Below are 13,329 nucleotides of genomic sequence, written 5' to 3' on the forward strand. Positions count from 1 at the left end.
CGTCTAAGAAGCTCTCTGGTGCACTGGGCGAACACGGTCTGCGCACGCCCGCTTTCGCATCGTAGGACCCTGAGCGGCCAGGGGTCGCGAGGCGCTCTTGGGGTAGAGGAGCCGACCCCACGGTTGCTCTCGGGGGCAGTGCCTGCCAAGTATCGCGGGACTTGTGCACATCGCTAGAGCGGTAGCTCCAGGAGCAGCTGGAGCGCGCTCGGTGCGCACCGCCCCAGCCCGGGGAGGAGCGGGCGCGGGAGGGAGGAGGGCTGGGGGTGCTGGTTACGTAAAGGATACTAGCCCAGTGAGAGGCCTCCAGGCTGGGGCTCCGGGAGGGGGAGGGGCCGCGCGAGGAGGAGGGGCTGGGAGGGAGCGGGCTGGGGGGGGCGGGGGGCGGGGGCCGGGGGCGAAGTGACCAGGCGGCGGCGGTGGCGGCGGCTCTGCTGAGGTGACAATGTGCTAGGAGCCCTCGCCTGGTCTCCCGCGCCTCCTCGGCCTCGGCTCCCTCTCTCGCCGCGCTCGCGGAGCCCACGAGCCCGCCGCTGCGCTATGAGGGCGCCTCTCGGGGGCTGGCTGAGGCCGGAGCCGGCTCGCTCTGCTCGCCGGCAAGTGTGAAGAGAGGCGCGGGCGGGGGCCAGGGCTGCGCGGCGCCCGCGGGCCGGCGCGGGGTCCAGGTGAGCGCGGGCTTGGAGCGCCCGGCACTCAGCGCGGCCGCCCGGCGCCTGCCCGGCTGGGTCGGAGGCTGAATTCCGCGCGCGGACCGCAGTTCCCTCTCCGCGGGATCCTTGGCCACGATCGCAGGTCTCCATCTCTCTCTTGCTGTCCCTCTGTTACTTGTGATTGTCTGGGGCGAGTCCCCTCTGGGCGGCCAGGGTGCTTGGTGGGCGCTGCAAAGTCTGCAGCGAGTGGCAGGGCGCGGAGCCGAGTGCTCCGGGCCGGTCCCGGGGCAGGGGCGCCGGCAGACCCGACGAGGCGGCCTCCCGGGCGCTCGGAGCGCGCTGGTCCGCTGCTGCAGGTGCGGAGAGAGAGGTGCGGGCGCGGAACTTTCTGCTGTCTCCCGCCCTCTACTCCGCTTTCTCCACTACCCGGAGCGGAGCTGGGGGGCAGTGGGCGCGCCGGCCACCCTCTGCGCCCTGGTGGCCCTCGGCGGCGGGGGCGGCTCGGCGTTCCCGCCCCGGCAACTTTCTCCCACCAGCTGCGGGCGGCCGGGGGCTGCGGGGCGCGGGCGCTTCTCCACGCTGACACCGGGGACGCTGTGTGTCTTGGTGGCTTCCTCGACGGTTGCCTTCCCCTCTCTCTGCCTTCCTTTGCCGCTCTCTTTTAGTGTCCTTCTGCCTCTCACTCTCTGTGTGTCTCCGATTCAGTTTCCTTCTCTGGCTCCCTCCACCCCCTCCAGGTCTCTCTGTTTCTCTCTCATTCTCTTTCTCTCTGTCTTTCTTGGGAGGTCTCTGTGTCCCTGTTATTCTGTCTCTTCCGCTTGTCTCTCCGTCTTGCCGTATTTTCTGTCTCTGCCTCTCGCCGCCTATCTCTGTCTCCCTCTCTCATCTTTCCAACCTCATCCTTCCAACCACCAGCTCTCAGATCCCGAGGCGCCCTGGCCAGGGGAACACGCCTCGGCCCACCATCTGGGCACCTCCAGGTACGGAGATCTCCCTGCTAGGAGCCAGAGGGGGCGCGGGGATGGAGGCAGCTTGCAGCCTGCCCTTGTCTGAATGAGGGGCGCAAGGGCCAGCCTCCTCTTCCCGGGTCCGAGGGCGCTGCGCTGCCGCGAACCCGAGCTCACGGAGGCTGCTGGTCTGGACAGCGAAAGCTGCGGGCGCCCCTCCCCTTAGTCGGTTCTTTGCGATCAGTTCAATTTCCAGGCGGAGAGTCTACATCTCCAGCCTTTACAGGCAGCCACAGGAGAAGAGACAGTGGGCAGACAAACACAGAAGCTTCGGGATCCAGGAAAAACTAACCTCAAAAGGGTGGGAGCTTCCGTGAGGCAAAGGTGTTGCTAGCGGAGGAGAGGAGCATTGGGGACTGTGCTTTAAATTGCCCTAGCACTCAATCCTTGAGCGGTTTTCTTGAAAGAGATCGCGGTCCCTCTTCCCAGAAACACAGCGTAGAGATTTTATTTGCAGTGCTAAAGACACTTGGCCGCCCCAGTCCCCTGAAATTTCAGGTGTCCTTGGGGCTTTATATGAAGGCTGCCGTTGCTCAGGGTTGCTACCTCACCCCCCCACCCCCACCTCGGTCGTGTGTGTGTGTGTGTGGGGGGGGGGCGTGCGTGTGTTTGCGTTCATGCCCGTAAGTGTTAAAAAAAAACCTGCTGGTTTGAGAATATTGAAAAGTAAGGTTAACCTACTGCTGACTTTCTTTGGACCTCTCACCTTCCCAGATCATTCTCCTTGCCTTGGCCCATGGCCTTTTCCTCATCTTGCCTTTTGCATTTCATTGCTAATCTTGCCTTTTCCCTGATCTCTACAAACTCCTCCTCTCCTGCAGAATTAGAACCTTAATATTGAAACCCTGTTCGAGTGACTTCAGAGGTGGATAGATTTGGAGAATTTTCATAGCCTAAGGCACGTACAGTTCTCTGCAGTTTGCCACAAACCAGCATTTCACATTTCTTTCTTATGCCCCTGCCCACCTTCAACTCCATTGAGAATTTTCACTGGCTGCTCCTGGTTGTTTAAATAAATGCTTTTAATTCACCCTTTCTGTGATGCTCATCCCATTCCAGGGCTTAAGCTGCTTGCTTAAGTGCAGCCACTGTGTCTCAGATCAGCTTTGGTGAGGAAGAAAAGAAAGCTTTTCCAAAGGAAGTACAACGCTGCTGCTGTAGATTAGTTCTGGATCCCCGAGTCCAGAGTGGGACCAGATTCTGTCTCAGATATGCAGACCCTATCGCAGTGTGAGAAAACTAGTGAATGCTTAATAAAAACTTGTTGGTTGATTGATTAGCATGCAGTTCCTTATAGGCTTTGAAATCACTCAGCTATGCTAATGAGCCTATATACGAGAAGGTGAATTCTGCCTCCTTTTTTTCTGTTTCATTTAGTCTTTTATGAATGGGAATTGAGGACTAGTAGCAGGGATGTTGAAACATGAGTCCTCTGTGTCTTTGTAGCTCATTCACTGCTTGAATTTGCCCCTCACTCTAAGTCTTTGACTTGGCTGATGTTTTCTAACAGTCACTGCAGAATTGGAGAATTGAGTTTAGAGGCTCTGGTGGGTGGCACCTCTCAACCTTCCTACCTGAAAGTAAGCTGAGACATGACACCATTTGTGGGTGAATACTTTTGTGTGGTTTTTAACAAGTGAAAAAGCCTGTCTTTTAATGTAAAGAACAGATGTATCAGCTTAAAATATTTGGGGGCTATAAATTGATCTGCAGATTGAATCACTTACCTTAAATAATTTATAGATTTCCTTACTGCTTCAGGTATATATGAGAGGTGTGATACTACATGCATATGAGAATTTTCTGAAATACCTGGAAATATAATGCCTCCTGATACAAGTAGTAGGAATCCGTGGGCTGCAATATTGCTTTTTTGGTGATATGGTCATCACCTCTTAAAACAGTTGGAGATTTACCATGAGTTTGTTGAGGAGCACGTTCAAGGCAAATTTGCTTTAAAAATATGACTTATAAATCACCTGATACTCTACCCAATTTTTTGTATTTAAAAATGGCAAAGACAGTGAAGGTGCAAATTCTGATACTTGTTGGGATATGCTCTGATTTCTTACTGATACAAATATCGAGACATATTTAACTTTTTAACTTAATGTGCATTAATTTCAGGTCACACAGTTATGTCAGAGTGAAATACATTTCCATTTTGCCTACTTGATTTTTAGAAGTGGTAATTGTAACAGGAACATTTCCGGGTAATAGAGACTGTGCAGGTTTTTAAAACCTTGGCATTTTAGGAAGAGAGTGAGAGAACAAGCAAAAAATGAATATTTTTTTCTTTCTGGTTGGGCAAATGAAGAGAATATTGGTATTTCTGAATAACAAGAAAAGTAAAGAAAATGATTGAGAGTAAAGTATGACCGAAGTCCCACCAAGTGAAATAAATAACAACACTTCCTGTCCCTGATAATAAATGTTCATTGTGCTTTATGAAAATGAACAGTTCCTATAGTTTTGTCTTTTAACTGATTTGCCTTATTAGATATAATAGTCTCAAGTGGCACCTTTTGCGATAAACAACACATTCTTCACCGACTTTTAATACATCTTCTTGGGTTTGTATCTCGAGGCCAGTAGTAGCAACATGTAGACATCTTAAATCTAATGAGATCTAACAGGGATCTGCTTTGAAGTCTAAGTGACCATATGCCTAATTATTGAGGAATTTTAACTAGGCTTTTGTTCTAAATTCTTCCTCCTGCTCTTGTCATCAGAATAAACACGTTGTTCTGAAACATCAAATCAAGACTTAAGTATGTATACTCATATTGACTTTGACAATCTATTTGATGATATTTTTTAATATCACTCCCCCCCACCTAACACACATACTCTAAACATATGTTTGACCACAAAAATCACATTTAAAGATCTCAGCACTGTCTCCTTTGGTAAATCATTTATCATTTTAACAGATTAAACTTTTATTTACAATTTCTATCTTAAAGCACATTGTTTAATTAAGGACTTCTGTCATTCAATTACAGGCATATATGTTTTTGAAGAATCAAACTTTTTTGACTGACATTTGATACTTAGAGAATTCAAAGAAATTTGTGAAAATGAATACACGCATTAATTCAGTAGTAGTTGGACATTCACTTGGGGCATTATATGTAATTGTCTTTGGGAGCAAAGTATAAATCAAACAGACTTTATTCATTTGATACTTATTTCTCCTTGATTCAGATTTAGACCTATGTGTATGTTTTTGATGTAGTATATTTATCATAATATATTTAATTGATCTTAGCTTGATTACCAGGAAATAATTTCAGGTGACTAAAGACATCTGTGTGATTAATGACCCTTGTTAATGCATTAGCTAAAGTTCAGTTTTACCTGTGAGTTTTCCAGTTTTATTTTCTTAGTATGTTTCAGAATCTATTTATGTAAGCTGAAATTTCTAATTTTTAAAAGTTATTACAAGAGATTATTAAGTGATTGCTGGGGCTTAATATTTAAAATGTAAGTTAAAGTAGAGAGACATTCGTTTAGGGGCCCAACTTCACGCAAATGTCCACATAGTTATTGTCCTCATAAACTCTCAGGTTCTCTCCTAATGTTTACCGTATTGTAATTGTCCATCCTTCACAATAGACCTAAAGCAAGATGCAAAATATCCATTGTTAATAGTTATTTCATATTAGTGATTAATCCTCCCAATTTCACTTGAGAGGGATGTAGGCAAAGTAGTGACTGTTAGCATCACTGATATGAATATTTTGAAATCGTATTTTCTGTTAGGTGAGAAAATTAAACACACTGTCTGTAGTAAATATTCAGACTTCTTTTGTTTTTTTTTTTTTTTTTTTTAGCAGAACTTACTGTTAAGATAGATGGGAACTGTCCAAGATATGTCGTATCAGGCTTTTAACACCGTGCGGAATTAATTGAGACTCTGTTTGATACGTTAAACTACATTGAATTGTCACTTAAATCTTATTGAAGCTCTTGTAGAACATTATAGGAGGAGTGTGATTAAGCTGTTGGTTGGCACTTTGGTGAACATAATGCATGTGCTGAGTAGCCACTGTTAACAGAAAGAAGAATTTAAAGCATAGCCTGCACATTCAGAATCATCGAAATTATGCCTCAGAGATAGTCGTAAATGTCAACTTAGTATCTTACCTAATAGTAATTACCTTGATATTATAAACACAGCATCTCTTTTTTTGTTAAAGAGTGGGTTTTTACATATGGAGAGGATTATCTTCTTGTAGATCAGAAGCGTAATAACCGACTTTATTTCCTTTTGAGGTTTTTATTATATAATTAGTTTCAGATACAGAGGATGAGATTTATATGACTATCAAGACCCCTATGCAATCCTACCATTAGTCTAATGAAAAAAAATAGAAAAAAATACTTGGAAACAAATATATATGAAGGTATAGCCATTTCATTTTATTTATGAGGGAGTTAAAAATGGTGAATTGAATTATAAATTGATAAAATAACTAAAATTTATTGGATACTTACTTCGTACTTTGGTTAAGTAAACATATGACAGGTCTTACCATATTTCATCTTCATAACCAAACGAGTAGTAAGTAGTATTACTACCCCCATTGTATAAATGAGGACTCGCTTGCCCCAAATCACACAGCTAATGTGTATTAGGGCCAGGGATCACATCAGTTCTTTCTGTCTCTGAAGCCAATGCTCTAATAGTTCTCGGTCTGAAATTTTCACTAATAAAATTTTTTTAAAAATGAGTGCCAACTTCCATGTGAACATTTTCTTTTGTGGAGTAAGAATAATTTAAAAAGTCTACTTATATTACCATCATATTATAAGAGTGGACATTTTAACACCAACCAGGACGGCAGAGCTGAATCTCAAAATATAATTCTTAAATTTAGATTTCTGTGCGTTTTTCTTCATTGCATTTATTTTTCTAATTTAACAAAGACTGACGAAAATTTCACTTTGATCTGGTAATTTATTTCACTGCATTCTGTAGACTGTGCTCGGGAACCCTTCTTAGTCTGAACCAGTATAATATACTGTCTACACCGTGGACCCCGTGCATCCACACAGCACAGGCCAGCATGATTGTCATATCCATGACTTGATGAGACATAGCACTTACAGTTATTCCATTCTCTTTCTAGTTGCAAGTCTGGGCAATAAAATTTGGACCTAGGAAAGATGCTAGCAATTGCTCTAGCCTCAGTTCACTGTCAGTGTCTGTTGAAAGGAGTAGAGGATTGGAGATGACCTGTTCCTTTGTGGTAGTTAACCACAAATAACTATCACTAAGATGGTGCCAATCTTTGTCCTTGGACAAGGAAACAGTGCTGGGCAAAAACAAAAGGAGCATGTCTTTCTTAAGAACTTATTCCTCTGTCTTTCCCCCCTAACGAGTGGTCTCAACCTTTGGGGATCGGTTTGCTGCTGTTTGACTTTTTTCTTTGCCTTGGTGAGGAGGAAGAAATGTTGCTTTAGGTACGAAAGAAAATATCAAAGCTAAACTTCTAACTGCTTTTGTAAAACTGACTGATGCTGTTAAATCCCAAGTTACTTTGGATAGTGACTATTGTGGTCACCGAGAAGGAAAAGAATGCTGATGGGGTGTGTGAAATGTAGCAGAATTGACCTAAGGCATTGTTTAGTGTCATTGCTAACAAACCAGTTTGTAAGTTGGAATTACCTAAAGAGGTTTTAATTTTTGTTCGTTTGTGTGTTTGTTTTAATATCGGTTGTCAGATCCCATTGATGCACATTCTCATTTGCCTGGGGGCGGGGGTCCACAGAATCTAACTTTATCACCATTTTTCTAGGTGATTCTGATGTACAGTGAGGTTTGAAGCAACTTGATCTAGTACATCATTTTTCAGATTTACTTATTTTTATTTATTTAACAAAATATAGAAGTTACTGTGTTCTGTACACTGTTCTAAATGCTTTACAGATATTAATTCATTTAATCATAATAACCCCCAAAAGTAGGTTTTATGAGTATCTTCGTTTTAAAGATGAAGGGATTGAGACACAAAAGGTTGAGTAATTTGTCCACAGTAAGCTGATAAGTGGCAGGTCAAGGACTGTGCTATTTTGATGAAATGATTAAAATGACCTGCTTTAAGTCACAAATCTTGAAGTAGCGGAATTGAAAATGGAACCCAGATTTCTATGTCTTGTTTTCTATTTAAGTTTTACCTTTAAAAGTGAAGGAAGAAAATCTGACCAACAAACCCAGGTTCTAGAGTTGGAAACAAGATGTTCACCTTTTAGAAGTCATGGACCAGATTCAGAAAGTAAGTTACTATGAAGGGGATGGTAAACATGGAAAAGTCAGAGTGGTTTTCTTCAAGTAGCTTCATTATTGTCTCTAGTTAGTCGCAGACCCCTGACCCCCCAAAAAGAAAACAAAATACGTAACAAGAAATTGACACATAATGATGCAGACAGGAAGAAAACAATTTTAAATCTGTAACTAAATAAGATTTCTATATATAGACTTCCATCTGTAATGAAGATCTGCATCTCTAATCTAATAAGCAATAGCCTATTTTCCTTCAATACTGCTGATAGTTGTTTAAATTAGTTACATTAGGAAATATTCATATCTATGAAAGGATTGGGGAAATCCTACTGAAACTACTGTACTTTTTCCTCAAGTATGTTTTTTTGGTAAGCTTTTTATATGATGGAATAATTATAGTTATTTGTAATCACGGGTAATCTGTCAGAACTGATGTATTAATTTTTGGTGAGGTGCATTTTCTCCTTATTTCTGGTCTTCTCAGTTGATTTTCTGTTAACTTAATATTTTTGTTTAATGTACTAAGACAGTGTTTTAATATGACTTTTCTAAAGTCTTTTTAAAAAATGTTATTTTAGGCTGATTCATACTTGATTACAGTATATAAATTATTTGAATTATATACCCCCAGTAATGAGTCACTCCACCTGTCTGGTTTTTTAAAGAAATAAAAATATGCACTTAAAAACACTGATGTTGGGGCTGGCTCTGTGGCCTAGTGGTTAAGTTCGCGCGCTCCGCTGTGGCTGCCCAGGGTTCGGATCCTGGGCGCGGACATGGCACTGCTCGTCAGGCCACGTTGAGGCAGCGTCCCACATCCCACAACTAGAAGGACGTGCAACTAAGATATACAACTGTGTACAGGGGGGTTTGGGGAGATAAAAGCAGAAAAAATAAAAAAAGATTGGCAACAGTTGTTAGCCCAGGTGCCAATCTTTGGGGAAAAAAAGCAAAGATTTGCAACAGTTGTTAGACCAGGTGCCAATCTTTAAAAAAAAACAAAACAAAACACTGATGGTTTCAGATTCGGTAAATGAAGCAAGGGTGTATGGGATTTCTGACTAGCCTAGTTTTGAAACTCAGTACAGTCTTTTCTCTTTTTCTCAGCAAATTCCACCTCTTTTTATGGATCCTCAAGGTTCATATTTCTTTGATTCTCTTGATAGCTCAATCTCAAATGAGACTATACATCACTTGTCCCGAAAAATAGTATAGATACCAGCCTGTCCCTTATAATGGTTCAGATTTTACCCATATCCTATAGATTTTCAGTGTACCTTTGTATTTTCTTTTTAAGTAAATGCTGTGTTTATCATTTCTAAATACTCTTTTTCTTTTGTATATTTTCCTCGCCCCTCCCTTCCTGTCTTCCTTCTTCATGGTGCTCTCTACTTTAAATTGTGTCTCTTCTATGGCTTAATAAATCCTCATGTGGCAGTATTGGACTATCTATTTGTGCTTTTGATTCTGTAAGAAAAAAGATAAATAAAAAACAGCTTCTGTTCATTTCAGCACTTAGTCTGTAAGAAGGTAAGAGACAGACGCTCTAGCTCTTGCATCTGGGTCATTTAGCAGGAGGCTGGGGATGCTAAACTCACATCTCATTACCTTTGTCTACTTTTAGAATTGTGTGCTTGGGCCCTGTGGTCAGTTGGCAGTTGGCAGGCCTATGGCTCCAAGGGAATGCTGTGTTTTTTGAGGGGATGCCAATTTCAGTTGCCACACAGTTCTCACATTGCTTGGTCAGATAGTCCTTATAAAACATCCAATATATGTTTCATTATTAACTCTACGTTATTGACTTCATGTCAAAAATTCATCGTGATGTTAGTTGATAGATTGTGATGAGCAATTTTAATAATTATATTCTGTGGCTCCCACTCCCTGACTTTGCGATAGTATTTCTTCTACTTGGTAAACCTAGCGCAGACATCTTGTCACAGATTTTAAGAGTTTTATTGTTGTGCACTAAGTTGAGATGAATCGTAGGTAATTGGATGGTGCAGCTGAATTAACACATTGAATTGCTAGTTATAAGACACTTCATTTGCTGTTGCAGGCAACAATAGGCCCATTTTGCTTCTACAATGCACAAATTCTTATTATCTATATAATTCTAATTCAAGTGGGATAACATGTATGCATCATTTCCATTTCTTTTGTAAGGACAAATAACCTCCACTAATGTAAGATATTTGCGACTATCTCATTAAATAATTTTGAACTTCAATAAATCTTTTTTTTTGAGAATGTTAATCAGTTGTCTCATTCCCTACAAAAAGGATAGATTATAAGGCAATTCAGAAACATGAAATCAGTAGTGTTACTTTTACCCTTTGTACCTTAAGATCTGCGCAGATGTGCAATTTGTATTTATTTCACCAGAGAGCCTTGTTTGAATCATTCTGAACAGCATTTTTGCCATGATGACTGGTGATATGCAACAGCATAATAATTTTGTTTGTTCTTGGGTTTTCTTCATTTTGGGTGTTTTAAGGGTAACTTCTCCAGGTTAGCAGAATTGCGTTTAAACAAGCAAGTATCGACTGTAAGAAGAAGGATTGAGACTTACCTTTATCTAAACCTCCTCCTTGAAACCTCATTAATTTAAGCGTCAAATTAAGGGGTTAAAAAGATAACAAATTGTTAAAAACTGGACGAAGTGAAGCAAGGCGGAGGGAACTGACTAAGATATGGGGGAGTGGCCTGAACTTGAGGAGAGAGCCACTCCGCCCTGAACAAGCCCCCAGCAGCTTGAGGCTCCATAATGCCGGAAACATAGAGGACAGAAGTGAGACTCTGGACTGAAACCAAATAATTAGTCCACATGTGTAGATGGAATAGTCAGCCTTATATTCGCCAATTCTACCTCCTATGTGAACATCCCCACAGCAAATTTTTCTCACTAGCCCTTTCCCCATCCCCCCTTAACACATACTAATGGAATTACGTGCACTGCTGAGGGGCCATGAGGGCAACTAGGGCTACATCTTAGAACCAGAGAATATAGTCCCTTTTATTTTGGCACTTAAAGTCTTTAAGCCTAATGATCAGCAACTTGCTTATCCTAAAGCAAAGTCTTCTAATTAACAAGACCCTCTCAAATACAGAGGGCTCAGCATTTCTATTCTTTCACTCTTAAATATAAAACAGCAACTAGGGATCGCCAGATATTTAAGAAATAATGTAAGAAAACAATATTAAGAAAAGTCTGTAACATGCCAAAGAGAGACCAAGATAAATGAAAACCAATAACAATAAAGTCATCTTGCAGGGAACATATAATTAAAAGATCATAAAAGAGACAAAAACATTAGAATCCTTGAAGATATCCAAGAAAATATTGCATTTGTAAAACAAGGGGATGATATGGAAAAGACAATAAGTGAACAAGAAAAACTTGGAAGTTAAAGTTATTCAAATCAATAGTTTAAGGGGAAATTTGTAATTTCAAATAGAGAAAATCATCTCCACAATGCAAACAAAGAGGAAAAAAAGGAAAATACAGGAGTCACAGTGAATCTCCTTGAAGTGTGATTCTTACTAACAGGAGTGATGTAAGGAAACAAAAAATATAGTTAGAACAAATATTAAAGAATTAATAGAATACTCAAATTTCTGAAGAAAGGTGATTTGCAACTCAAAATTTCATATCCATTCAAAATATCAATCAAGTGCAAGGGTAGAATAAAGACATTGTCAGACACATAAGGACTATCAAGATAATTTCCTCAGATGTAACCTTTCTAACAAAATTACTTGAGGTCGAATCCATCAAAGTGTAATTAAAAGAAAGGGAAGGACATGGCCTGATAGCTACGAGGTAGTCCTAGAAATCTGATGTAGGATTAGTGTAAAAAAATGGAGGACTTTGGCTGGTAGGAGGCTCTGGGACAAAAAGAGGACATTATACAGCATTTAATGTTCCAGAAATATTTGAAAAGACAAAAATAGTGCAAGAGGAAAAATGGTAGAAATTTCAGGAAAAACAAAAGAATATGCAAGAAAAGAAAGTAATTGTAGAACTTTAGTCAGCCCCAAAGTGAACAATATTTTTATATTAATTAAATATAAATGGTATTTACTGGTTTTCGACTTTTAGTGTCAATCTTTAGATAAACCATGGAAGATGGACAACTGCAAATATTATCAACGATGGCAATGTTACAGTAAACATTCAGGTGGCGAGAGGGTGGGAGTTAGGTATGGGGGTATGGGGGTTGGAGAAAGCAGAAGGAAAGGGTCAGGATTGGACCGTTAGCATGTTGAAAACGGGGTCAAGAGATAGTGTCTGTAGTTGATATAGGGAATATCAGTGATGATATATTCCTTAAAGTTACAAAGCTAACCCAAAAGATGAATAATGACTATATTAAGAGGAACAGGATGGAGAAGTGGGGAGTGTGGCAAATAAGATAATTTAGATAATGTCTAGAATACTTTGGGTCCATTTGTTTGGTCAAAGTATGCTTTAGTTTGATTTTTAAAAAATGTAGTTGCTTTTAGGTGGGTATGTACTCTCCAGATTTCTACAAATTCCAGTCACTTTCTATTGAATAACTTTGGTCCATAAAGACATTTGAATTTAAGGCTTCTATTGTAGAGCTAATAAACAAAATGATTTCCTCTGGGGAGAGGAACTGGTTGGGGCTGGGGAGGGGGCTGCACTGTATAAAGAAATAGAAATACTCGGGACTTTTGTTATTAAACACAGCAGCAGTGATGCCCCACAGTATTGTAAAGATCAGGGGGCTAAGATGAGAGAATTGGATTGTAGTTCTGATAAAGCCGTTAGTAAACTCTGAAACATGTCCTTTAAGTTCTCTGGATCTCAGTTTCCTCATCTTTAAAATGAGGCAGCTGGTATAAGAAGTATCCAGTATCTGTCTATATTCTAGTGTTTCCTTTATGAAGAAGATAGTCCTATCATTTTCTTTGAGAATGAAATGAACTATAGTTTTTCTAGGTATGGTAGGTCTCCAGACTGGCTCAGGGTTCTGACTTGCTCTAGCTCCTTATTAGAGTAAAGGTATTAATTGCCTTTTTAACAATGCTCCTCCTTCTTCTTTAAGTGTATTTCTTTACCTTGTGTCTAACAGAATTGACCACTCAAATCAGAATCATGTATGTTTAGTTCTATTGATCTGTAATAGTCACTTCCCAAATAGGATTGTTTTGATAGAATTTTTTCCTTATTCAAGACCTTATTTTCTTATAATTTAAAAATATATAACCTTTTTGGTTAAGGAAAAAATGCATAGCATTACTAAATAATTCTTTAAATGATCCTATCTCCATTCTACCTCTGTTTTCCTGAACATTTTAGTAGCGCTAAACAATAGTTTTAAACAACATTTTGTAGTGGTTTCCAGACAGAGACAGT

General features: G+C 40.8%; 1 protein-coding gene across 3 annotated transcripts in view; it reads left to right on the forward strand.

The window, feature by feature from the left end:
• Window positions 1-398: 398 nt before the first annotated feature.
• GALNT13 (polypeptide N-acetylgalactosaminyltransferase 13) overlaps window positions 399-13,329 on the forward strand; it is a 465,368-nt gene continuing 452,437 nt past the window's right edge. For all 3 annotated transcript variants that reach the window (XM_046657834.1, XM_046657833.1, XM_046657835.1), the window contains exon 1: window positions 399-792. The gene's annotated coding sequence lies outside the window, so the exon portion shown is untranslated. The remainder of the gene's footprint in view (window positions 793-13,329) is intronic.

Source organism: Equus quagga, chromosome 4 (genome assembly GCF_021613505.1).
Source record: "Equus quagga isolate Etosha38 chromosome 4, UCLA_HA_Equagga_1.0, whole genome shotgun sequence".
NCBI lineage: Eukaryota > Metazoa > Chordata > Mammalia > Perissodactyla > Equidae > Equus > Equus quagga.